The 23,911-nt window shown below is 45.5% G+C and overlaps 2 long non-coding RNA genes across 2 annotated transcripts in view; both read left to right on the top strand.

Annotated features, from left to right (window-relative positions):
- LOC310750783 overlaps positions 1-23,911 on the top strand; it is a 287,025-nt gene that overhangs the window by 41,302 nt on the left and 221,812 nt on the right. The window lies entirely within an intron of this gene.
- On the top strand, positions 1,666-9,638 carry LOC310750829. The gene is made up of 3 exons (XR_014542317.1): positions 1,666-2,375; positions 5,750-5,835; positions 9,485-9,638. It is a non-coding gene; the product is annotated as an uncharacterized lncRNA (long non-coding RNA).

Below are 23,911 nucleotides of genomic sequence, written 5' to 3'. Positions count from 1 at the left end.
AGCGAAAAATACGGTACTTATCTTTAAGCCAGACTTGCACCAAACAGCTTTCCAAAAAGAGGATCGTGCTCTGTAAAGTAGGAGACATACCCACACTAAACCTACAGCTTTCTTTGTGGGTCTTCTTTTGTCTATCTGTGACATCTCAAGCGATGCTGAGGCTCCCATTTCAGGTTGCATGCTGTGTAAAAACCAGCACATCTACCGAGTACAGATTTATTCTGGAGGGTACTCATAAAATGGCAGGGGGGGGTTGGTCCATCTAGGTCAGGACTGGCTGTAGCTCTCTGAGGTTTCAGGCAGGGGTCCCTTCCAGCCCAATCTGGACTGAACCCAGTACATTGCCAATGTATACAGTGGTACCTTGGTTCTCAAACGCCTTGGCACTCAAACAACTTAGAACCCAAATACTGCAAACCCAGAAGGAAGTGTTCCAGTTTGCGAACTCTTGTTTTGAGTGTTATGCTTCTGTTTTGAGTTTTACGCTGAGGTCTGTCTGTTTTTGCTATTTATTTTGCATTTTTGTTTTTGCAGCTTTTTGTTTTGTTTCTTGTGACTGTGTGGAACCCAGTTCAGCTACTGATGGATTGATTGCAGTACGTTGTTTATTGCTTTCATTTTATGGAGCAATGGTCTCGTTAGATAGTAAAATTCATGTTAAATTGCTGCTTTAGGGGCTGTTTTTAAAAGTCTGGAACGGATTAATCCATTTTGTATTTCTTTCTATGGGAAAGTGAGCCTTGGTTTTGGAACCCTTTGGTTTTGGAACAGACTTCTGGAACGGTTTAAGTTTGAGAACCAAGGTACCACTGTATACATATACAGTGGTACCTCGGGTTACATACGCTTCAGGTTACATATGCTTCATGTTACAGACTCCGCTAACCCAGAAATAGTACCTCAGGTTAAGAACTTTGCTTCAGGATGAGAACAGCAATCGTGCTCTGGTGGCGCAGCAGCAGCAGGAGGCCCCATTAGCTAAAGTGGTGCTTCAGGTTAAGTACAGTTTCAGGTTAAGAACGTACCTCCGGAACAAATTAAGTACTTAACCCGAGGTACCACTGTATAAATTTGCTCTGTCACTGAGCTTTGGCAAGTATCTGCTCACTCTGTGCAGTGAATCATCCCCTCTTACACACAAATGTCTGGATCTTCATAGGCGATCGTCATAGAATCCATTTATTGCTTTTATATCCCACCTTGTTTCTCCCCAAGGAGCTCAAGATGGTGCACAGAGAATTGTAGAACAGAATGGAAGGGTTGGAAGGGACCTAGGGGTCATCTAGTCCAACCCCCGGCAACACAGTAATCTCAACTAAAGTATCCATGACAGATGGCCATCCAACCTTTGCTTAGAATATACCTGTATACCTGAAGGAGCGTCTCCACCCCCATCGTTCTGCCCGGACACTGAGGTCCAGCGCCGAGGGCCTTCTGGTGGTTCCCTCACTGTGAGAAGTAAGGTCACAGGGAACCAGGCAGAGGGCCTTCTTGGTGGTGGCACCTGCCCTGTGGAACGCCCTCCCATCAGATGTCAAAGAGATAAACAACTACCAGACTTTTAGAAGACATCTGAAGGCAGCCCTGTTTAGGGAAGCTTTTGGTGTTTAATAGATTATTGTATTTTAATATTCTGTTGGAAGCCGCCCAGAGTGGCTGGGGAAGCCCAGCCAGATGGGCGGAGTATAAATAATAAATTGTTGTTGTTGTTGTTGTTAACCTCTAAGGAAGGAGTCTTCCACCTCCACTGTTGAACATCTCTTGCTGTCAGAAAGTTCATTCTGATGTTTAGCCTGTTAGACGCTTTCAGGAGGGAGAATTCTGTGCTTGCCTGGTATCCTTAATGCTCTTTCCCCACAGATGTACACGAGGATTGGATTCAAGAAAGCAGCCTGAACTTTTGTAACTGTGGAGCTGCACTTATGAAGAAGTGTAGCCTGAACTTCAGCTGGGCTTTCCCTTTTTTTGCTGTCTCAGGATGGTGTTGCTTGAAGGATTGCGCCCTAAATCAACTTTATGGGAGCCCACAGTCAGTGATTGCTCCAAAGTGTCATGACATTTTTCTGGGCAACTGCAATAAAGATATCGACCAATCTTTTTAACTTGGGAGGATGAGCCTCTGGGCATCAGGCTAGTCTTGAGAATTACTGACAATAATAGAGTGTGCCTCAGTTGGAGGCAGTCAAATAAAAAATATAACGGGTGTAGAAATATGCTAGCCATCAAACAGAGAGAGACTTCACTTTGAGGTGGTTCACAAGAGCAAGCCATTAATAAATTGAACAGTTTTAGGGGGAGGCAAGAATTTCCACCCAAGTCTAATACCATACTTTAAAGGTTCTGTTGGTGAAAAGGGATATCCAGAGCTAAACAAGGTTTGTGGCTTCCTCTTTTCTTTTAGCAAACAAAATTTCCCAGGTCACTGAAATTGTGCAGAAAATATTATTTCCCCTGCAAAGTAGGTCATAGGGCCTCCCTATCTCTGCCTTAGCCCCCTTCCCATATCGGCAGCACTGAGATGATGATGTTTAGGGAAGTTGTTAATACTTGATGCTGTATTGTTTTTAACACTTGATTGGAAGCTGCCCAGAGTGGCTGGGGAAACTCAGACAGATGGGCGGGGTATAAATAATAATTTATTATTATTATTATTATTATTATGAAAATAACGACAAAATAATGGAGATGAGCACACTGATTACGCAAAAAACACAATGTGAGAGTTAAATTTTAGCCATACCCACATTCAGTGGAGGTGGGGGTAAGGCAGTGATACCTAGTTTAGAAATTTTACAGTTTCGCCACATGGGTTGTGCTGTAACCCCACAAATTCTGCATTGCAGGAATTGCCAAACCTTTCACGGTGCATTTGCAAACCAGAGAAATTGTTGCAGGTACCATGCACTACAATCACATGCATGCATAGCAATCACACTCACCACAATTACCGTATTTTTTGCTCTATAAGACCCACTTTTTCCCTCCTAAAAAGTAAGGGGAAATGTGTGTGCGTCTTATGGAGTGAATGCAGGCTGCACAGCTATCCCAGAAACCAGAACAGCAAGAGGGATCGCTGTGCAGCAATCCCTCTTGCTGTTCTGGCTTCTGAGATTCAGAATATTTTTTTTTCTTGTTTTCCTCCTCCAAAAACTAGGTGAGTCTTATAGTCTGGTGCATCTTATAGAGCGAAAAATAGGGTACACATAACCACTGCAAACACATGCACACCTAAAATGCATAAGGAATTGGCATTTTTAAAGATTTTTTTTAAAGCTTTATTTGGCCTGGGGTGGCGGTGGCAGCAGCAATTTTCCTATAGATTGTAACTGGGGAGAGAAGATTCACCCTTGTTTCTTTCAACCCCAATTTCAGAAGGCGGGGGTAACACAGAGCAAGACCCTGAGGGTGCTTCATGGCTGCAACGTTGACAAGCCACGCTGTGTCACAGAGCAAAGAGATAGTGGCCACAACCCAGCCAATAGAAAGCACATTTGATTCCCACTGATTTCAGTGGGAAGGTTAAGGATGGGCTGAAATGCTCTCTGTTAATTGAAATTAATGGGACTTGAAAGCATTTCACTTTAGCTGAATCATACCTGTTGTATTCAGAAGTACATTAGAGAAGAAATATAAATGACTCTGGGTTTAGACAGAAGAGGGAAACTGCAAGGCACAACAACTTAATAGCGGTCCATTTGGATTTTAGTCCACCAGTTTTATCTGTGGCTCCATCATTACCTTCTGAGAAGAAGTTGCAGCTGAGCGGTAGAACAACTGGTTTGTGTGCAGAAGGTCCCAGGTTCATTCCTTGCCATCTCCAGGTAGGGCTGGGGAAAGACTCCTCTCTAGAAAGCAGCTGCCAGTCAGTGGCAGACAATACAGGTGGACTCTTGGTCATCTAGCTTCCTGTGGTCCTATGCAGTGGCGTAGCGTGGGGGGTGCAGGGGGGCTGGCCGCACTGGGCGCAACATCTGGGGGTTAGGGTTAGGGGGCGCAAATCCACGGGTTAGGGGGCGCAAATCCACGGGTTAGGGGGCGCAAATCCACAGGTTAGGGGGAGCAAATTACTTGCCTTGCCCCGGGTGCTGACAACCCACGCTACGCCACTGGTCCTATGCTTCCAATGTTGTTAATAATCATCAAAGAGTCCAAGCTAGAAATAGCCTCCCCAGAAAGAGAGAGTGTGTCATAGTCATATCCAAAGGTATGCAGGTGCTATAGGTTCCTCCAAATAGCATGTCATCAGGCAAGGGCTTTCTCCACCTGCCTTGCTACACCCTCAAGGCCTAAGAGCCTTTCCCAGACCCTGACTTTGAGAGCAGCAGAAGCAGATGGGAAGAAAAAAGAGAAGTTCTGGGATATTTTTTAAAAAGATCATTTTATAAGTTGTGTGTCCTTGTTTCTCAATTTGTTCCTTCTGCATGGTTTTGTGGCGCTTTATGCATTGTGACTTGCTGCTATTTTTACTGATTATAGTTTAGTAATTCTTTATTGAAATTGATAAGTGTAAACTGTTTACTATTTTCTGATATTTAATTTTACTGTCTACTATTCTATTCTACAGGGACGCGGGTGGCGCTGTGGGTTAAACCACAGAGCCTAGGACTTGCCGATCAGAAGGTCGGCAGTTTGAATCCCCGCGACAGGGTGAGCTCCCATTGCTTGGCCCCTGCTCCTGCCAACCTAGCAGTTCGAAAGCACATCAAAGTGCAAGTAGATAAATAGGTACCGCTCCGGCGGGAAGGTAAACGGCATTTCCATGCGCTGCTCTGGTTCGCCAGAAGCGGCTTAGACATGCTGGCCACATGACCCGGAAGCTGTACGCTGGCCCCCTCAGCCAATAAAGCGAAATGAGCGATGCAACCCCAGAGGTGGCCACGACTGGACCTAATGGTCAGGGGTTCCTTTACCTTTACCTTTATTCTATACTAATGGATTATTGAACGTTGTTTTATTTGATACAGGTTGTTTAAAGTTATCGTGACTTTTTTTGCATTGGATCAGATTGTTATTATTAATGTTTGATGTTCTAATATGTTTTTTTTTTTATGTGTTGGAATCCGCCCAGGGTGGCTGGGGAAACCCAGCCAGATGGGCAAGGTATTATTAATAATAATAAATAACACCTAAGAATGGTCCATCTCCTTGTACACAAAAGACCCATCCAAGCAGTGAAGGTTTTTTTTACATCATCAACATCAGAAAATTGGCTGACGTGTGGGCTCTACTTTTTCATCATCCTCTTATTTGTCAATTGATCGCCAACTCTGTAGATTTCTCCTGGATCTGTAACTTTACCCTATGAAAGTTGCACTGCCAGGCATTTCAATGGATGACCTTCTGATACTCTGTGAATTAGGCAAATTTGGGAAGGGCTGCAGCTCAGTGGCACAGCATCTTTCATGTGGAAAGTTCCAGATTCAATGTCTGGTATCACCAGACATTCATTCAAATGAATGAATACACTCCTTCATTTGAAGGACTCCTCTATTTGAAAGGATGTCTCCCAGTCTTAAAGACAAAGAACCATAAGAAGGAAGAGCCTTTAAGTCGCCCCTCCACTGTTAATATCTGGACAGCTAAGTGTGCAGCACATAGATTACCTGATTGTAGTCTTCCCCACTGCAATGAGATGTATTGTATTCCCCCCCCCAATTATCACAATTATTTCTAAATTTGCATTTGTGCATCTAAATCAGCACATGCACCTTTTATGCAGCTCTGTGTCTTCTTTTGTCCTCTTTTTCAGTGATGTGTAAGCTGCCACCTTGAAGAATGCCTTATTTTCCTTTGTTCTGCAATTTCTAAACTGCCCTTCATCAAGGAGATCCACAGGTAATTTCTTCCTGGAGCCTCTGGGCCCTTGCTGCTCCTTCTCCTTGCTGTCACTGCCCTCCACTTGCTCTCAGTGATACGAATCAGGACGTGCAACAACATCTTCCAAGCTTTCCTTGTGCACTCTCTTTGGTCAGTTGTACACAATGGGCCCAGACAGAGAGGACAAACATGAGGAGGAGTAGATTGCCCCATTCCAGGATAGGGGAGGTAATTTTGCCCGAGCTCCCTCCCCAAAAACCAAGACCAACTGGGGTGCCTCCAGACTGTCACTATTTTATGAGGGGGGTTCAAGCACATACTGAAACTTTTACTTTGTGCCGTTAAAGTTGATTAAAGCACTGTACTACCCCAGCACAACAAATTCACTTTTTAAAGAATCGGACATTTTGCTGTTTGGAAAGTTACAGGGAAATCCATAGGAAAGGGTGGGATGAATGAATGACTGGTGGGAAGATGGATAAACACCGTGCAAGGAAATCAGGATAAAGGCAAGACAAATGTTCATGGTCGTATAACCAAACAAATCAGAACAAATGCTCAGTAAAAACTGGATATAATATAACAGCCATATAAGCTTAGACAAACAAATCAGCATGAATATGTTGGTGATAAGTAGCAAAGCAAATGCATAGTTTTGTTAGTTAGCATGAGAAGGGGTTAAGTCCACAGAGCTGTATTGCTGTTAGGCAGATACTCAGACCATAGAAATACAACTGGTAGACAGAGCTCAGTTCCACACTCCTGGAGAGGAAGGAGTGCATAGTACTTCCTGTTCCTTTCTCTCTCTTCCTTTAACCAGCATTGGATTCAGACATGCCTCTGCTTACTCCAGCTTTAGGTACACACCTTAAGCTGGTTATACTGTTAATTTTAAGTATTTTGCATGGACAGGCGGAGTCCCCCCAACCCCAGGCGACCCCTGAGTGAAATAATGACTCAAGACAACGTGCAATGGGATTAAAATTGGCCACATCTTTATTAAGTTTCAGGTGTATGGAGACCTTGGCTCAGGCATTGGGCGTTTATCCTTCCCAGTCCCCAGCCGGGGATCTGGGAGACATCAGGGTTATCCAGAATGTGTGGGGATTGGGCTGGCTCTGGAGAACATATGTTCAAGCAGAGAGCCCGCCCCCCGTTTCACCGCCGTCGCAGGGGAGAGCAATGACAACCTCTCGGTGTATGGCCAATGCCTCCCCTCAAGACCCCTTTAACGGGGAACCCTGGGATCACCGCCGCAAGGGGGATGTCGGTCAGCACTTCTTACACCCCCCCCCCATTTAGGAAGATAGACTAAATGATTCCACCCAAGGCCTGAAACCGCCAAAGTTGCGACATTTTGCTACAGGGAAGGCAAAACCTTCCAATGCAGGAAAATTCCTTTCGGGCCCTTCAGCAGCGACTATGACGTAGCAGAGCCAGCATACCTGTGGAGAAGAGGTTATCTTGCAAAAGAAACCTTAACTGAGAGAGGGCAGGGTGGGAGAAGCTCTGGAGCCAACTGACACTTCGCAGGTAAGATTCACCTTCCATTGTGTGGGCAGGGCGGTCCCTCCCCCTACCTGGCCAATCCCCTGGCAACGCCTCCCCAAGCAGGATTGGGCGATTGGCTGAGGTAGGCGGAGAACTCCAGGTATCCAGCCTGGGGAGGGCAAAGCCAGCCCGTACTACCAGGAGCCGAACTGGGAGCCGGGGGGGGCTGCGCGTGACCACACAAAAGGCGCCCCCCATTTGATATGGGGAGCGGTCACTGCCTACATAGCTTTTACTGCTGCCATTGCTGTGAACCAATGCATGATTAGTAAGTAAGTAAATCTTATATTTAAACTTACTTTACAAGTTGTTGCCTGATTCTTTGTTGGGGGGGAGAAGGGGGAAGCCAGCTTACCTCATAGCTAGACTTGCTCTAAACAAGGTTACCTCTAATTTAAATTTTGCTGCCAAGGACGGGATGTTGAAACTCTGTTCAACCCACACACATGGGTGCCTGGAGGGATAAACTGCAATTAATATAGCTTTTCCTACCCATTAAAACCCATCCCACAGAATGGTGACTGGCCAAGTTGTCTGGAGCATTCCCGTGTGATTTACCAGAAAAAGAACTCGGAAAACAAGGACTCTCTCTAGGAAACAGGGACAGTTGGAGTATGTGAGATAATCCACTGGGCGATGTTACATAAGAACTGGCCTGCGCACATGGATATTACATAGGGGTGGTTGGGAAGAGGCAGGAAGGCAAGCAGGCAGATGCTTGCAAGCTAACAAGGCTTCATCTTTTGCTGAGAGCTGTGAAGAAACAGGTCACTGAGTCCTGACACTGCAATCACTAAGCTTTGACACAGCCTCCTTGATACTGCACCAAGCCTTCCTACTGTAAATCAAAGGGATATTATTCAGCCAATGAGACAGATGGAGGAGATGTCTTCGCAAGACACAGCCAGATTGCTATCAGTACAGCGTGTCAGTATGACAAACATCATTCGAAGAATAACTTGGAGTGACTCCCTTTTCTCCCTCCCTGTCAGGTTGCCTTTAGAGAATTTTTTTTCCAGGGGGTGGGAAACAATGATTTATAATAATTTCTCACTGTTCTGGGCTTGGAATACAGTAGAGACCTCGGAGTGTCTTGTAAATCAGAATACAGGATGGTCCTCACACACTCATTATTATTCTGCAAGAGCAAGGCAAGACAAGGAGCTATAAAACTGTCTTCAGTGCTAAGTTGTTTCAGTTGGATTTGGTGCCAGATAAAAAAATGTTTTTAAAAAATGAAAAGTGGGGGCGGGGTAGAGTCTAGCTTTTTGGCAATGGCATAATTGGAATAGGATCAGTAAGTAGGGGAAAGCAGAAAACCTCTGTCTTGATATGCAAGTCATAGTAAGAGTTTGCATATCATTTTCTGAGGTGGAGGGTGGGATGAAATGAGAAGGGAATCAGAAACTACCACAAAAAATGTAAATTCTTATGCAGGTCCAATAATGACATTCCAACACTATTAGTATTATAGACTGGAAATGTTGGCCCCCAGGCCACTCTAACTGGCCCTTCTCCTCCCCAAGGAACACCCTTCATCAGCCTTGGTCAACATCTCTTTTGAGTGTTTTTGCCTGTGTCCTTGAACATTGATAATAACTCCTGCTTGCCTAGATGGGGGATAGAAAGGGCTGTGCGAATGTTTGTTGAAACGCAATGGTAAAATTTATATTCATTGCTCCACCCACTTTTGCTGGCATGTGGCCCTCAAGAGGTTGCCCAGAAGCAAAGGCAGCCCACAAGCTGAAAAAGATTCCCCACCCATCATCTTCCCTGACTGGCAGCAGCTCTCCAGCGTTTCATACAGGAAAGCTTTCCCAGCCCTACCTGGAGATGCTGGGGATTGAACCTGGAACCCTGTGTGGCCCAAGCAGATGCTCTACCAGTGACCTATCGTGATGGTGGTTTAGGACAGGTAGGGATGCTGGCAATTTCCATCAGACATGGAAAGGGGACTGGAAATTGCCACAGTTCACATTGTTGTCAGAGGTCGGGAGTGGAAATTAGGTAAACAAGTACAAGCAGTATTTATTGTTGTTATATAAATTGTTGTTATATAAATAATTTTCTGCATTGTTTTCTCCCTTCTGCTGAAATGCATTGAAATTGATCACAGAATCAATCGATCACAGAATCAAACTACAGCAGAAATTGATGTGAAAACAACAAGGTAGGCTTCAGAGGCAACTGAACTGTAGCAGCACGGAAACAGTGCTGATTGCAATAAACACAGTACAGGATGGAATTCCCAGGATGGAATTTCCCCATGCAATATTCTTTCCTGAAGCAGCATTTCTCAAGCAGGCATCTTTCTAATATGCACATGCACATGTATCCAAAAGCTTCACACCCATTGCCGCCTGCAAATCACAGGAGTTGATTTGGTATATCCTTATCTCTTTCCAGACCTAAAGAGGCATTTGGAGCCTTAATCCTTCACAGCTTATTGGGGTCAGCTGTAGTCTTGATTAGAACTGATCCCTTTTCTTTTTCTGAGAATATTTTCTTCCTACCCTGGGGAAGAAAATTACTTTTGCAGAATCCCCCCCCCCCAATATTCTCCACCATTTTTAAAATAGTGACCACCAAATCCCTTTTCCTATCTCCAACAAAACATTAGGTCAAAATATCGCTCCAGGGCAATAATACCTTTGGTGTGGGGAGTTCATATTTAAAGGTGAACATCCCCAATTTTCACTTTCCAAAACAACACAGGAACCAAAGCACGCCCATCCTTCAAAATTCCCAATTTTGCAGTATTCTTCTCCAGTCAAGTAATATGTACAGAAAAGCATTCTATATTTTACCACTCTCATTTTTTCCGGACTTAAGTTCGTTCTCCATATCTCAACATCAGTTTTTGCCAGTGTGGTGTAATGGTTAAGAGTGGTAGACTCATAATCTGGTGAACCAGGTTCGCGTCTCCGCTCCTCCACATGCAGCTGCTCGGTGACCTTGGGCTAGTCACACTTCTCTGAAGTCTCTCAGCCCCACTCACTTCACAGTGTTTGTTGTGGGGGAGGAAGGGAAAGGAGAATGTTAGCCGCTTTGAGACTCCTTCGGGTAGTGATAAAGCGGGATATCATATCTGTTAGGATTCCAAGGGGTTGCTCGAGAGCAAGCAGGCAAATGCCTCCCTGCTCGGCTGTGAAGCCTTGCTTTTGATGACAAAATAAACTTTATCTGTCCAGAGCGCCACTCTCCCATGGCTGGCTCATTCACTGGCAGAATCTGTGAGTGGGCGGTCCTTAAACCTTCCCCAGCAGAGTAGTTTCTTGACGCCCAGTCTGCGCCTCCCCTCTCGGCGCGTAAGGTTACTGCACAAGGAGGGCGTGGGTAACAGAGGACCTCTCTTCTCCCCGCTTTGCCCAGGCAAGGTGTCCTGGCACCCCCTCGCCTCCTCGGAGCCCTGAAGCTCCTCTCCACTGGAGGCGTGGTTACTCTCCTCCGCTGAGGAGGAGCTGCTTCTCACAATCTTTGGGGGCTCTCTGTAATCCATCCGGCTTTGCCCCTCTCGCCCCTGAGCCGATGGCAGTTCCCTGACAATATCCAAACTCTTCTTCTTCTTTGTGGTGTCAGGGGGGAAAAGCACATTGTAAGTGTGTTGTAAGTGTAGTTAGCTCTTTATTCAAGGAACAAGATCTGCTCGGGAGGCCAGGCCTAGTGAGCACAGCAACTTGTCCCAGTAGATCTTGCCCCTACAAGGCCTTCCCACAGTCTCCTCCTCACCTGGGTCCTTCCCAAACAATCTGAGGCTCCTTCGTGTTGCCTGTCCTTTGCTCTGCCCTCTTCATACCTCTGTGTGTTCTGGGAGACCAGGGGGAGGGGAGCTGGTCACAAACCCACTGGCTTCTTCCGCTGCCTCTCAGTCTGGACGGCTCTCTGCCACAGCCTCTTCCTGCTCACTAAACCTTGTGGCCTCTTCAGCTTCGACCTCCTCCCAGTCTTCTCTCTCTGACCACTCACTGTCATCCCACCATCAATCCCCTGGCTCTGCCTTCTTCTCCTGGGGGCTCCTCAACTGGGGCCTCTTACCACTCTTCTGCATCCACCCAGTCTATGGTTTTTAGGTTTAAATGCCCTCAAGAAAATTAATCAGCATTTCAGCATGAATTTGCTCTGTTGGTTAGAGCGTAGTGCTGATAACACCAAGGTCCCAGGTTTGATCCCCATAAGGTATGATTACCAGACGTCCCTGTTTCCCGGGGACAGTCCCCAGCTTTACAAATTTGTGCCCGGACAAAATCCACCCCGGGATTTCATTTAATGTCCCCGGATTTATATTTTAAGTGTTGTAGATTTATTAGTAGGGAATGAATGTTGCGTGATTGGTTGGCACAAGACACATCATATGGGGACTTCTGGCGAGGCAAAATGGCGGGTGCCATGGCAGTGAGCAGCTCCTGAAGCGAGCCAGAGCCAACTGCGCTACCAGACTGGCTCTGGGCTGCTGAGACTGCCACTTCCACTGCCGAGGGGGAACTGGGGATGCCCGGTGCTTCAGCTCGAGGAACCGCTGACACCCCTGCCGCCGCGACCCAAATCGATCCAGGAGCGAGAGTGCCCGGCCACCCAACCAACTGCCCAGCGGTGCTCCAGGTCCAGTAAAACCCCCGGAGCCGATACAGGGAGAAAGAGGAGAGGAGAAGGAGAAGGAAGAGAGAGAAAGAGGAAGGAGAAAAAAGAGTGGAGCCTCGACCTTGCCGCGCCACTGCCACCGCTCAGGAAAAGAGGTAGGAGAGCACTGGGAGGGCAAGGGCATGTGGCCAAGCCCTGGCCCAACCCAAGCCTACTCCACGGCGGCTAGCGGTCCAAGAGAGCAGGCTGGGGTCCAGAGGAAGGCCGCGTGACAGAGGAGACCACAGAAGAGAAGATATTATTTCTTTTTTTCCCCAATAACCTTTTTTTCTTTTTTTCTTTTTAAAGTGTCCCTGGATTCTTTGAAAAAAATCTAGTAACCTTACCATAAGGGACAGCTGCATATTCCTGCATTGCTGCAGGTTGGACTAGATCAGTGGTGGCGAAACTATGGCACGCGTGCTGTTGCCCCAGCAGGAGGAAGGCTCTGGCACGCGTCCAAAGCCTGCAGCCCTGGTGTCGTAGCTTCCATGCCAGGGGTAGGGGAGGAGTGAGGAAGAGAGGAAGGCTGGGTTAGGGTTAGGGTCAGGGTCAGGGTCAGGGTCAGGGTCAGTGTTGTTTTATGTTTTCTTGTGATATTGATTCATTTGCGGTTGATTTGCTTTTTTCAATTTGTTGTGTTGCTGCTTTTTCATGAGTTGCAAGCTTGTTGGCTTTGTGGTTTTCTGGAAACTTTCAGTTTTTATTTTGAATGCAGCCCTGCGGTCCCAGCGCTGTCACCGCCGCCACCCCCACTGCCCCCCAGCCTGCTCCATTTCTGAGAGATCTCTGCCTCCACTCCTGCTTGCAGGCAAGTAGGAGTGGGATCAGGCTGCTCCGCGAGGCAACCTTGCTGCTTGCATGCCCGGGAACAAGAGCTGGATTGGGGCTGCTCAGCTGGGAGGTGCAGGTTCTGTCACACTTTCCGTTGAGAGGTTCAGAGCCCAGAAGCCTCCACTCCACTTCTGAGAGATCCTCATCACCACTGCTGCTTGCACGCAAGTAGGAGAGGGATTGAGCAGCTCAGCTGAGGAGCACCTGGCTGCCTTCACTTGGTGCAGGGGCTCTCAGATGCAGCTTCCGGGCTGCCTCCACCTTCCCCAACCCCAGCAACTATTCAGCCTGGCTGCCTTCATGGGGTTGCAGGGAATCTGATGTGGAGATGGAGGCCCCTTCAAACTTCTCCCTTGAGTGCAGCCACGAACCCCTCAATGGAAAGTGTGAAGGAGCCTGCACTTCCCCAGCTGAGCAGCCCCGATCCAGCTCCTGTTACCGTGCAAGCGGCAACGCTGCCTAGCGGAGCAACCCAATCCCACTCCTACTTGCTTGCAAGCAGGAACAGGCTGCGGGGGGGGGGGGCGGACATCCCTTGCCTCCTCAGTTTGCCACCCGGCCCGCCTTCCCTCACTAGGAAAATGAAGTGCAGCACTCAAAATAGAAGAACAGAGCACATTCAGCTTCCGAAAAAAGTTCCAAAACAGGAACACTCATTTCTGGGTTTGAAGTGTTCAGGTTCCAAGTACAGTTGTACCTCGGGTTAAAAGCTTCATTCGTTCTGGAGGTCTGTTCTTAACCTGAAGCACCACTTTAGCTAATGGGGCCTCCCACTGCCGCTGCACGATTTATGTTCCCATCCTGAAGCAAAGTTCTTAACCGGAGGTACTGTTTCTGGGTTAGTGGAGTCTATAACCTGAAGCATCTGTAACCTGAAGCATCTGTAACCCAAGGTACCACTGTAGTTTGAGAACTAAGCTGTTCGAAAACTAAGGTACCACTGTATTTATTTTCCCCAATTTGAACTGTATTTCTTTTTTCCAATTTGAAATGTATTTATTTCCCACCCACGGCGTGGTGATTTCATTGAGTCAAAATGAGAGTACTTCTAAACATTTTTTAAGGAAAAAAAGCACTGAATTATAACATAAAATTATATATCAATGGAAAGATAATTTAATGAAGAATGTAATGCAATAACTTTTATGAAGGATTGTTTTTTACAACAGCAGTCATAAAGAAGAAACATGAAACACAGAGGAAAAAATGAGATATACAGGTTAAATTGCCATGTTGGCACTTTGCAATAAATAAGTAGGTTTTGGGTTGCAGTGATGGTGAACCTTTTAGATCTCTAAAGGATTCACCATCACTGGACTAGATGATCCTCAGGGTCCCTTCTATATATATATATATATTTCCCTATATTCTTCTAATATAGTTTTCTGCATGCAATCTTCCCCAATGGCCACATTTTTGCAAAGCCATTTTCCCTAACACAGTGCATTTCCACACATTATTTTCACCCTGGTATATGCATTTCACTTAACTGGAGAACAGCACAGCAAAATTCGGAGAAGTGCACGCTTTGAATGATTACGGTGTTTGGTCTGTGCATTTTTCTTCCGGAAATCGTGAATTAGGTTGGTTCCACTTTAAATATAAACCACATCATAATTCTCCCCCACCCGCTACCCATCACCACCCAGGAGTCCAGCTTCAAAAACTCATGTGCTTCCATCTCACACTATTAAAAGACATCCCAGTAAAAGTATAATTACTACGTGCTAAGAATTTGTCACTAAAGGCACCATTTAATAGCTTTTGTGGTGACAAGAACTGGGGGGGGGGGGGAGAGACCATCTTAAGTTTGTTAAAATATTAAACACTCTACAAGTGAAGCAGCGTGTATAATTTGTAATATTTACACTTTTACATGACAGGCTTAGGGGAGAAAACAAATTACATAAAAATCCATTGAGTTTGATTGTAAAGTCATTTCACTACTTTTACATAAATAATTAAATTCTGTTTACAAGATTATATTATTGCTGGTGTGCAGTTTCTCCACAAGAACTGTGTCAGGTTGCAGGGGGAAATTAATGCTTACAGGTTTATGTGTATGCGAAGAGAGAAACTTGTTAAATATACATAAGATTGAAGCAGAGTAAATTATTGAAGAATGTATGCTCAAAAATCAGCACCATTTTTATTTTTATTTTATCACGGAGATGCCCGCTGTAGCTCTTCAGATGAGGAAAAGTTGCCTTTCCCACTTCAAAAAGGAATAACACAGTTTATTTATTTATTTTGTTATATATCCTTTAAGAAAAAGATACGCCACACTTCACCGGAAGACAACGGGGCGGTTGACAGCATAAAAAGCAGCATATAGCAGCCATACAAAGCAAGCGCTTAAAAACAATTACCTCAGTGCAGCTCACAATATAGCAGAAGCATAAAATGGTTCGTAAATTCATTCTGTCGCAGTCCCCTCACCCCAAAGGTTGACAAAAGAGGTGTGTCTTAACTCACAATGCAGGTAAGCACACCACAATGGGCACCGCATTCCACAGTCGTGGACCCACCACGGGGGGGGGGGGGGGAAACACACATTTGATTGGGCCTGGAAAACAACTGGCAACCAGGGCAGTTATTTTTAAATTGGAGTTATATCTCCTCAGCCCACATCTCCTGTCAACACGGGCCATTGCGTTTTGCCCTTGTATTATTGCAATGTCTGAACCGTCTTCAAGGGCAGCCCCACACAGAATGCATTGCAGTAGTCTAGATTGGAGGCTACCAGAGCATGGGTGTCTGAAGGCAGGCTATTCCTATCTGGGGAAGGTCACAGCTGGCACAGCATCGGAAGCTGGGCATAGGTACTCCTAGTCACGGAGGCCAACCACATTATAAATAAGTGCATTTTGGCCACTATAGCCTACAGGACCACACTGGGGTGTGTATGTTTGGACTCAGTGGACTATGTGGAAGTCAAAGGAATCCTTTTATTTGGTGGTTGAAAGGAGACCAGATGACTGGTTTTTGTTTTTGTTTTAATCTACTTTAAAAAAAAAATACAGAGCAAGTAATGTTGTACAGTAATACCTTGGTTCGCTGAAGAATTGATGCTTTTGAATTATGGTGCTGGATGAGTCTCTTGAGAGTGCCATGGACTGCAAGAAGATCAAACCTATCCATTCTGAAGGAAATCAGGCCTGAATGCTCACTGGAAGGACAGATCCTGAAGCTGAGGCTCCAAACTTTGGCCACCTCATGAGAAGAGAAGACTCCCTGGAAAAGACCCTGATGTTGGGAAAGATGGAGGGCACAAGGAGAAGGGGGCGACAGAGGATGAGATGATTGGACAGTATTCTCGAAGCTACTAGCATGAGTTTGACCAAACTGCGGGAGGCAGTGGAAGACAGGAGTGCCTGGCGTGCTCTGGTCCATGGGGTCACGAAGAGTCGGACAAGACTAAACAACAAAACAACAATACCTTGGTTCTCGAACTTAATCCATTCTAGAAGTCCGTTAGACTCCCGAAACTGTTCAAAAACCAAGGTGCAGCTTCTGATTGGTTACAGGAGCTTCCTGCACTCAAGCAGAAGCCATCTCAGATGTTCAGCTTCCGAAAAATGTTCACAAACCGAAACACTTACTTCTGGGTTTGTGGCATTCAGGAGCCGATTTGTTCGGCAACTAAGCTGTTCGAAAACCAAGGTACAGTTGTACCTTGGATCCCGAACGCCTTCGAGTCGAATGTTTTGGCTCCCGAACGCCGCAAACTTGGAAGTGAGTGTTCCGGTTTGCGAACATTCTTTGGAACCCGAATGTCTGACGTGGCTTACGTGGAGCTTCCTGCAGCCAATCAGAAGCCATGCCTTGGTTTTTTAATGTTTTGGAAGTCGAACAGACTTCTGGAGTGGATTCCGTTCGACTTCTGAGGTACCACTGTATTACTGTATTCCATGTATACTTGAAAGCAGACAGGTTTTCCTTTTGGCGTCACTCGCGTTTTAATTTTTTTGTTTAGCTGTAAAAGCTCAGGTCAAGTCCTAAACAACTTTAGAATTAATGCAGTTCTTATTCTTAACTCCACATTGGCTTCTTTAAGCTAAAGAGCCTGAAAGCTGTTGGCCCAAAGGATAGCATAAGGCTGCCATAATAATGATGGAAAGTTTTAATCCTGAGCTGGACCCAGTTCTGTAATTTTAAATAAATTTGCACCAGCTCCAATATCCTCACTCTCTAGTCCTCAGAGCACCAGAGGGTCAAGAGATGGAGATTGCGATGGGGACCAGCAACAAAATCCTGCTTCGTGGCGTGCTCTTGTTCAAGAGCATGCCATTTTCCTGGATATTTTATTCTGTTCCCCATCCCACCTGGTTTATTTCCCCAAGTGCAACAACCATCAGCACTTTATTTCAAGAGAAGAATGTACACAGTCGTGCTTTGTTGAGGCCTGTCTGACCTCAACTGAAAATGTGTTCCATAAAATTGAGCCCAGACTACTGAATGCAATAATAATAAATAAATAAATTACAAATAAATAATTTATAAATAATTTAATAAATAATAATTTATTTATACCCTGCCAATCTGGCTGGGTTTATCCAGCCACTCCATTCCCCAGCAGAATATTAGTAATATTAAAAAAGCAATAAAACATCAAACATTAAAAACTTCCCTAAACAGGGCTATCCTCAGATGTCTTCTAAAAGTCAGATAGTTGTTTATTTTCTTGACATCTGATGGGAGGGCATTCCATAGGGCAGGTGCCACTACCGAGAAGGCCCTCTGCCTGGTTCCCTGTAGCTTCACTTCTCGCAGTGAGGGAACCAGCGGAAGGTTCTCAGAGCTGGACCTCAGTGTCCTGGCTGGACGATGGAGGTGGAGATGCTCCTTCAGGTATACAGGGCCGAGGCCATTTAGGGCTTTAAAGGTCAGCACCAACACTTTGAATTGTGCTCGGAAACTTAGGATTAGTTGTAGTTTCCGGGTCACCTTCAAAGGTAGCCCCACATCAAGCGCATTGCAGTAGTCCAAGCAGGAGATAACTAGTGCATGCACCACTATAGCGAGACAGTCCACAGACAGGTAGAGTCTCAGCCTGCATACCAGATGGTAGACAGCTGCCCTAGACACAGAACTGGCCTGTGCCTCCATGGACAGCTGTGAGTCCAAAATGCAAGATGACTGGTGGATATGAGCCATGTATCCAAGTCATGGGGGACCATTACCCATGACACCCCTGAAGACCACTGTGATCCGGCAGGGATATAATAAGTCATGTGGTCCCTAAGATATCCTGGACCCAATTTGTTAGGGGCCTTGTAAATTGATACAAGAACCTTGAACCAGAATCATGTGCAAGACCTCCTCAACAAATTCAGCACCACTTGCTATTGTGACTACGTGAGAGGTCATAAGTAGCCTCGAGAGATACCTAATTATCCACGTAGCATTTTCAGGCCTGTATCCTGACCATTCCACCCCCACACCCGCCTGCGTAAGAAATTGTGTTGTTTATGGAGCCAAATTGCAGTGTTTTAAATCCTCATTAGCAATGTGCTTCTCCGGAGCAGAAAATAAAGTTACTCTGTCTTTGAAGGAGGACGCCCTCAAAAGCCAAATTGATGGAGAAAACACGATTCGTGCCTGTATCCATTAACGCGAGACAGTTTTAGTTCTATCTGTCACTCAGGGAGAAGAAAAAGAATCAAAATATTTAATTCTTCCCTTGGCAACAAACAGAGTTTGCTGCTTATCGGCATGACTATTAATAAGTGGATAGACGCCTTTAAAGACGATTCCTAATAACAATCCTGTAAAACAGCAGCATCTTGTCATAAGAAAGTAATTATATAGGAAAGAATTCTAAGGCCACCTCTAGTGGCTGCATTTTAGAAAAGACATTGAAAATACTGGGGAAGTTTAGGGTAAACAATTCCTCTGAAAAAGCCAGTTGATGAGGACTTCTTCAGCCTGTCAGATATAGCCATGTGACAAGACCCCAAGTTCCTGTATGCATAAATACCACACATCACTTTGGGATTCTTTTATTTACTACACTTTTATTTACTACACTTTTATCCTGTCCTTCCCAGAAGCACAGGGTGGCACATGGATTCGCCCCATTCTTTATTTTCACAAAGCCACTTCCGAACTGGTGAGGAGGTGGGGTTGCGGGCCCACACCCTCCCCACACACGCAGGCGCTGGCTTCCAGCCCCCGCGAGATTGAGGGAATCCTCGGGCGCGTCAGCTCCCTGCCTAGCCAATCAGCTGGTCAGGGAGGCATGGCCCGGGCTATTTATGCCCGGCACACCCGAGGTCCACCCTCTCTTCGCCTCTCCAGCTGATCAGGTTTCCCACCCTGCCCACCCTTTAGTTGCTCCTCTGACCTTGCTATGGACTTCGGTTGGTCGCCATCAAGGGGCCTGTAGGAATTTTTTCCACTTGGTGAATTGGCACCTGCCATTTGGTTTTTTCCACCTACTCGTAGCAAATCGTCACAACTTCTCAGTATTGGCGGTTAGGCATTGGTAGGGGTATTGTTATGCAAATGAGGGGGGAAGGAAGTGCCATCACCTTCCCCCAAAGCAAAGGGTAGTCCAGTAAGGGATTCTGGGGGGCGTTGCCCTGTCCGAAGCCTATGGAGGTAAGGGCCTAAGGCACGCCCCCGAGCGGTGACCTCGGGGGAGATCCTAGTTGATGTACATCAGCAGGACTCCCCCTACTGGTGGTTAACCCTCACCGGTCTTCATGCAATCAGGCTGAAGCCAGTTAGCTGATAGGACCAATGCCTAAGCCAATACCCCTCAATTCCTGCAATCAATAAAGTTGTGGCCATTTCCCACCCATTAACCTTATATACTGTGTCCTGTGTCTTTATTTCTCATGGGGGGAGGGGGACTTGCCACGCAATAAATCTGTGAAGTAGGTTATGCCATGACCTCAGAGTCCAGCAGCTGTCAAGCCCTATCTGCACTATAAAGCGGTATCATACCATTTTAAATAGTCATGGCTTCCCCCACAGAATTCTGGGGAGGGTAGTTTGTTAAGGATGTTGCGGCAAGTTGCTGGGAGACCCTTATTCCTCTCACAGAGCTATAATTCCCAGAGTTCCTCGGGAAGAGGGATTGCCTGTTAAATCACTCGGAGGCTTTGTGAGGAGAATGGGGTCTCTTACCAACTCTCAGCACCATTAAACTACATTTCCCAGGGTTCTTTGGAAGAAGCTGTGGCATTCCAAGTGGCATAATAGTGCTTTAAATGTATAGTGCAGATGGGACCTCAGAGTCACAGATTGCAGATTCTTCAGGTAGGGTGCCGGGTCAGATTCAGGACTCTGAGCATCACACGGACAGACAGGAACCCACAAAACAACCATATCGCCAGGGCTTACAGGACAGAGCCCAGACCATCATTGTTATGTAGTGAAGTTCTCACCCTGGGCCAGCAGGGGGATACTGTAGATAGCTTTCACTCAGGTCCGCATATGCCAATAAGGAATTGAAAGTGACGTTCAGTGATTGGATAGTTACAGAAAGTTGTTACTGTTGCTTTGTAGTTGAGCTCTATATAAGCAGGTTGGCTGAACACTTCTGTTTAGTTCTGTTCTGGCCAGTGAATAAACAAGAGCTGTCTGAAGAATCGCTGTGTCGTCTGATATGTTCACCCACAACTTAACAATCATGGACAGCTAAACCTAAGGAACCAAAGGCCTCACTCAGTACTTCACAATTTCAGTGGCACAATGGGTGCATCAGGCACAAGGCTATGGAACAGAGTGACCATCTTCAGGCCAGAGGCTTTTAAGAATCCTGAAGTTATCCAGAAGGAGGTAGTAAAAATTTCACCCGCTGCCAACTCCAGAATTTGGGGACAATGGGGTAGTAAAAGTAAGATTTTAAGTGCTGGTTGAAGAACCAAAAAGCCCATAGTTTGGTGCACCCTGTATTTAAATGTGTTTAAACACCTTTGATTGTTTCCCCAAAGATAAATGACATTCAGTTTTGGCTGAGACAATATTTTATCCCTATTGATTCTTGCTTTCCTACCAGCCCCCTCGGGCCCCCTTGCAGAATCCTGCTCACATCCAGCACCTGTTCAAAAAGTAATCATGCAGGACCCCAAAGCCATAAGACCATCCTGCCTCCAATATAACTAGGAAGGCAGAAACCTAGACATGGTCACAACTCTTTAAAGATGCAAATTGAGAATCAGCCATCATAACAAGAGAGTTCTGTTAATTCTCTTATGAGTATGCAGATTTCAGTGCCGACTTTTGCTGGGCTTATTTGTTTTATTTAGCAATGAATTTAATACAGGCTCCCTGAAGCAAAGAGACAGATGGACTATAAACTTTGCATTTTTAGTAGCTTTAGTTACTAGGTTAGTGTGGGGTTGTTGTTTTTTATCCCTGCTTAAATTATATCTATGCGAGTTTATATTGATTGAATTCTGGCTTTAAAAATACGTGGCCTCTGGTGTGACTTAGGATCTGCAGGAATTCATTTGATTATCTGCAAGGATTCATTTGACTGTCTGTTCCTCATTCCCACCCCCACTTTCTGTGCACAGGATTGCTGGGGTTCGATATCTGCATCAGACACCGTGTGTCAGACATCAACATGGCACCAGTGATGAACCATTCCCAAGCAAGAGTGTCCCTGTTTGAAGGAGAGAGTTGTGGGTGTAGACAACTCAACACTGCCTCTGCCTCTGATGCTGTGTACATGCCACATATCACACAATTACACCAGCGATTACACATGTTTTCAGTGCAGATTATGCAAGCTAGTTGAGCTTTGAGTGTGCTACCAATCTACAGGATAGACTGTAGAGGGAAAAAGGCAATGTAGTTCGCTCTGGATGTTGTGGACTACAACTTGCATCAGCTATAGTCGGCATGACCTGCGATCAAGGATGACGAGAATTGTGGGCCACATCTTCCAGAATCCACCACTCTGACTTCTCCTGGACCATAATATGGTCACACTGTACTGATCAGATTGTGCTACTGCAAAATGTAAGGACTTTTACCAGGGGGTATCAATAGCAAGGGAAAGAAAGGCTTAATCTGTAATCCTCTTTATCAAACTCTTGATTATCAAAACTCATCGCGTGCATTCTAAGATTTGTTTATATCTCCAACACAATTTAATTGCACTCCCATAAATACAAATGAGTCCTGCATGTGTTAAATACCCTCAAAAGTACATTTGTATATGCTTCCTTTCCATTTCCCCTCAATAGTTTGTTGAGGAACAGTTTGTCAAAGCTATTTTCAGCTACCTAATGATATTCCATATCCCAAATCTTTGGGGAACATTGTGGGTGGGCTGGTTGCATTTCATCATTAATTTCATCATCAGTTTTAAAAAATTCCATCTTTAAACAGCTTTCTGAATCAACTAATTTATTATTTTTCCATTAGTGGAGAGATGTTTATCCATTTTATCATCACAGCACACCTGTGGGGTAGGCTCAGCTGAGAGGCAGTAACTGATCACAGTGAGCTTCACAGCTGAGTAAGGATTTGAACCCAAGTCTCCCAGATCCTAGTACAATACTGTTATGTACTGAGTTGAATAGGATCCAAAATGCAGCAGTCTGATTGGTCCTAGAACAATAGGATTCAGAATGCAGCAGTCTGATTGGTCCGCAGGAGCCACCCAATCCAACTCCAGGCGGAAGTGAATCCACAATCTGATTGGCCTACAGGAGAATCCCAGAATTAGCCAATCACTTGGGGCCCATTGTGTAAATAATGTATATAAAGCAGACATTTTGGGGGAACTTCCATTCCTCACTACTATGAGCTGAATAAAGAGCATGAAATCCACACTCGACTCCGAGTATATTTCAAATACCATACCACATGGACACATAGAACTGTCTTGGCCGAGTCATTACTCTCCTGTTGTTCCAATAGCCAGGTGATCAGCAGACTGGGGTGACAGTTTCTCCAAGAAGGCGTCATATACTCATGTGAGCACTCCATGGATGCATGTACAGAATAAGCATGCCCATACAGTGCTCCTAACTCCAGTGTCAGAGGAGCAGTCAATATGTGCAAAATGTAGGTGGACAGGGGTAGCCAGAAGGTTAAAGCAGGCCACCCCCCCCACTACATCCCTTCTTATCCAAAAGTTATTTTGCACACTGATGCTCTACCCCATTTGACAGTACCAGCAGTGGTCAATGCCATAGGTCTTCAACCAGTGGGTTGGGACCCATAGCAAAGATGTTGCTGCCATGTTGGATTCCAGCTTGGGCTGATAAGACCAAAGGAGCGCTGCGTGTGACCGGGATGAGATGCTAATTTTATCCATTTCCACAAGAGTTGCAATGTGGCAGAAGAAAGGTGCGAGCCATTTTTTTAAAAAATAAGATACGTATTTCTGGCCAGCTGCATGTTCGTCACTTTCTCCTGCCCCATAGCAGGACTAGTTTTCCTTTAGCGGCAATGCTGAGGTAACACAATGCATATCACTAGGGGAATTGCCACTTTAGGATTAATAACATACATTGTTAGCGCTATTAAGAATAAATCACAAGTGAACACGAGTCCCATGTTGCAGCTTGGGAGTCAGAGGTGGGTCTTGGGTCTGGACTGGTCGAAGATCACTGGTCTATGCTGCTGGGTCGTAACAAGAATATAAATTGCCTTGAAATGTGGATGCTATATTGCATTTTTGTGACCATATCCACTCAACACCCCTTGTACAGGTACATGACCGTATGAACCCCTTTGCTTGGACAATCACACTGGGCTATCGCTTACCCATCGCCTCGGTCCTGAGCTTTGGAGAAACCTCGTTTTTCTCTCTTTATCCAGATTGAATTCGTAAGCTGTATTATAAAACGGACTTACAGAACACTTTCCAAGAAGTGGGCATTAGCTAATGCTGAACTGCAATAGAATTACTATGGATTAACATATTACAGGCCTATTAAAATCTAATGAGTACGCCATGATTAATGTCATTATGAGGAATACCAAAGGAACTAATGATGATTACCCACTTTACAGTTAAGCATTTCAGTTTCATTATCAATGACTGGATGGCTTCTCTTGGAACTCAGTCTGGATGCTGCCATCTGACAACATTTGCCATGTGTTCGGGGCATGGAATTTGCTC

The sequence above is a fragment of the Podarcis filfolensis genome, assembly GCF_964270895.1.
Source record: "Podarcis filfolensis genome assembly, chromosome: 15".
Taxonomy (NCBI): domain Eukaryota; kingdom Metazoa; phylum Chordata; class Lepidosauria; order Squamata; family Lacertidae; genus Podarcis; species Podarcis filfolensis.
The sequence above is the reverse complement of the archived record's forward strand: the minus strand, read 5'-3'. Positions and strand labels throughout refer to the sequence as shown.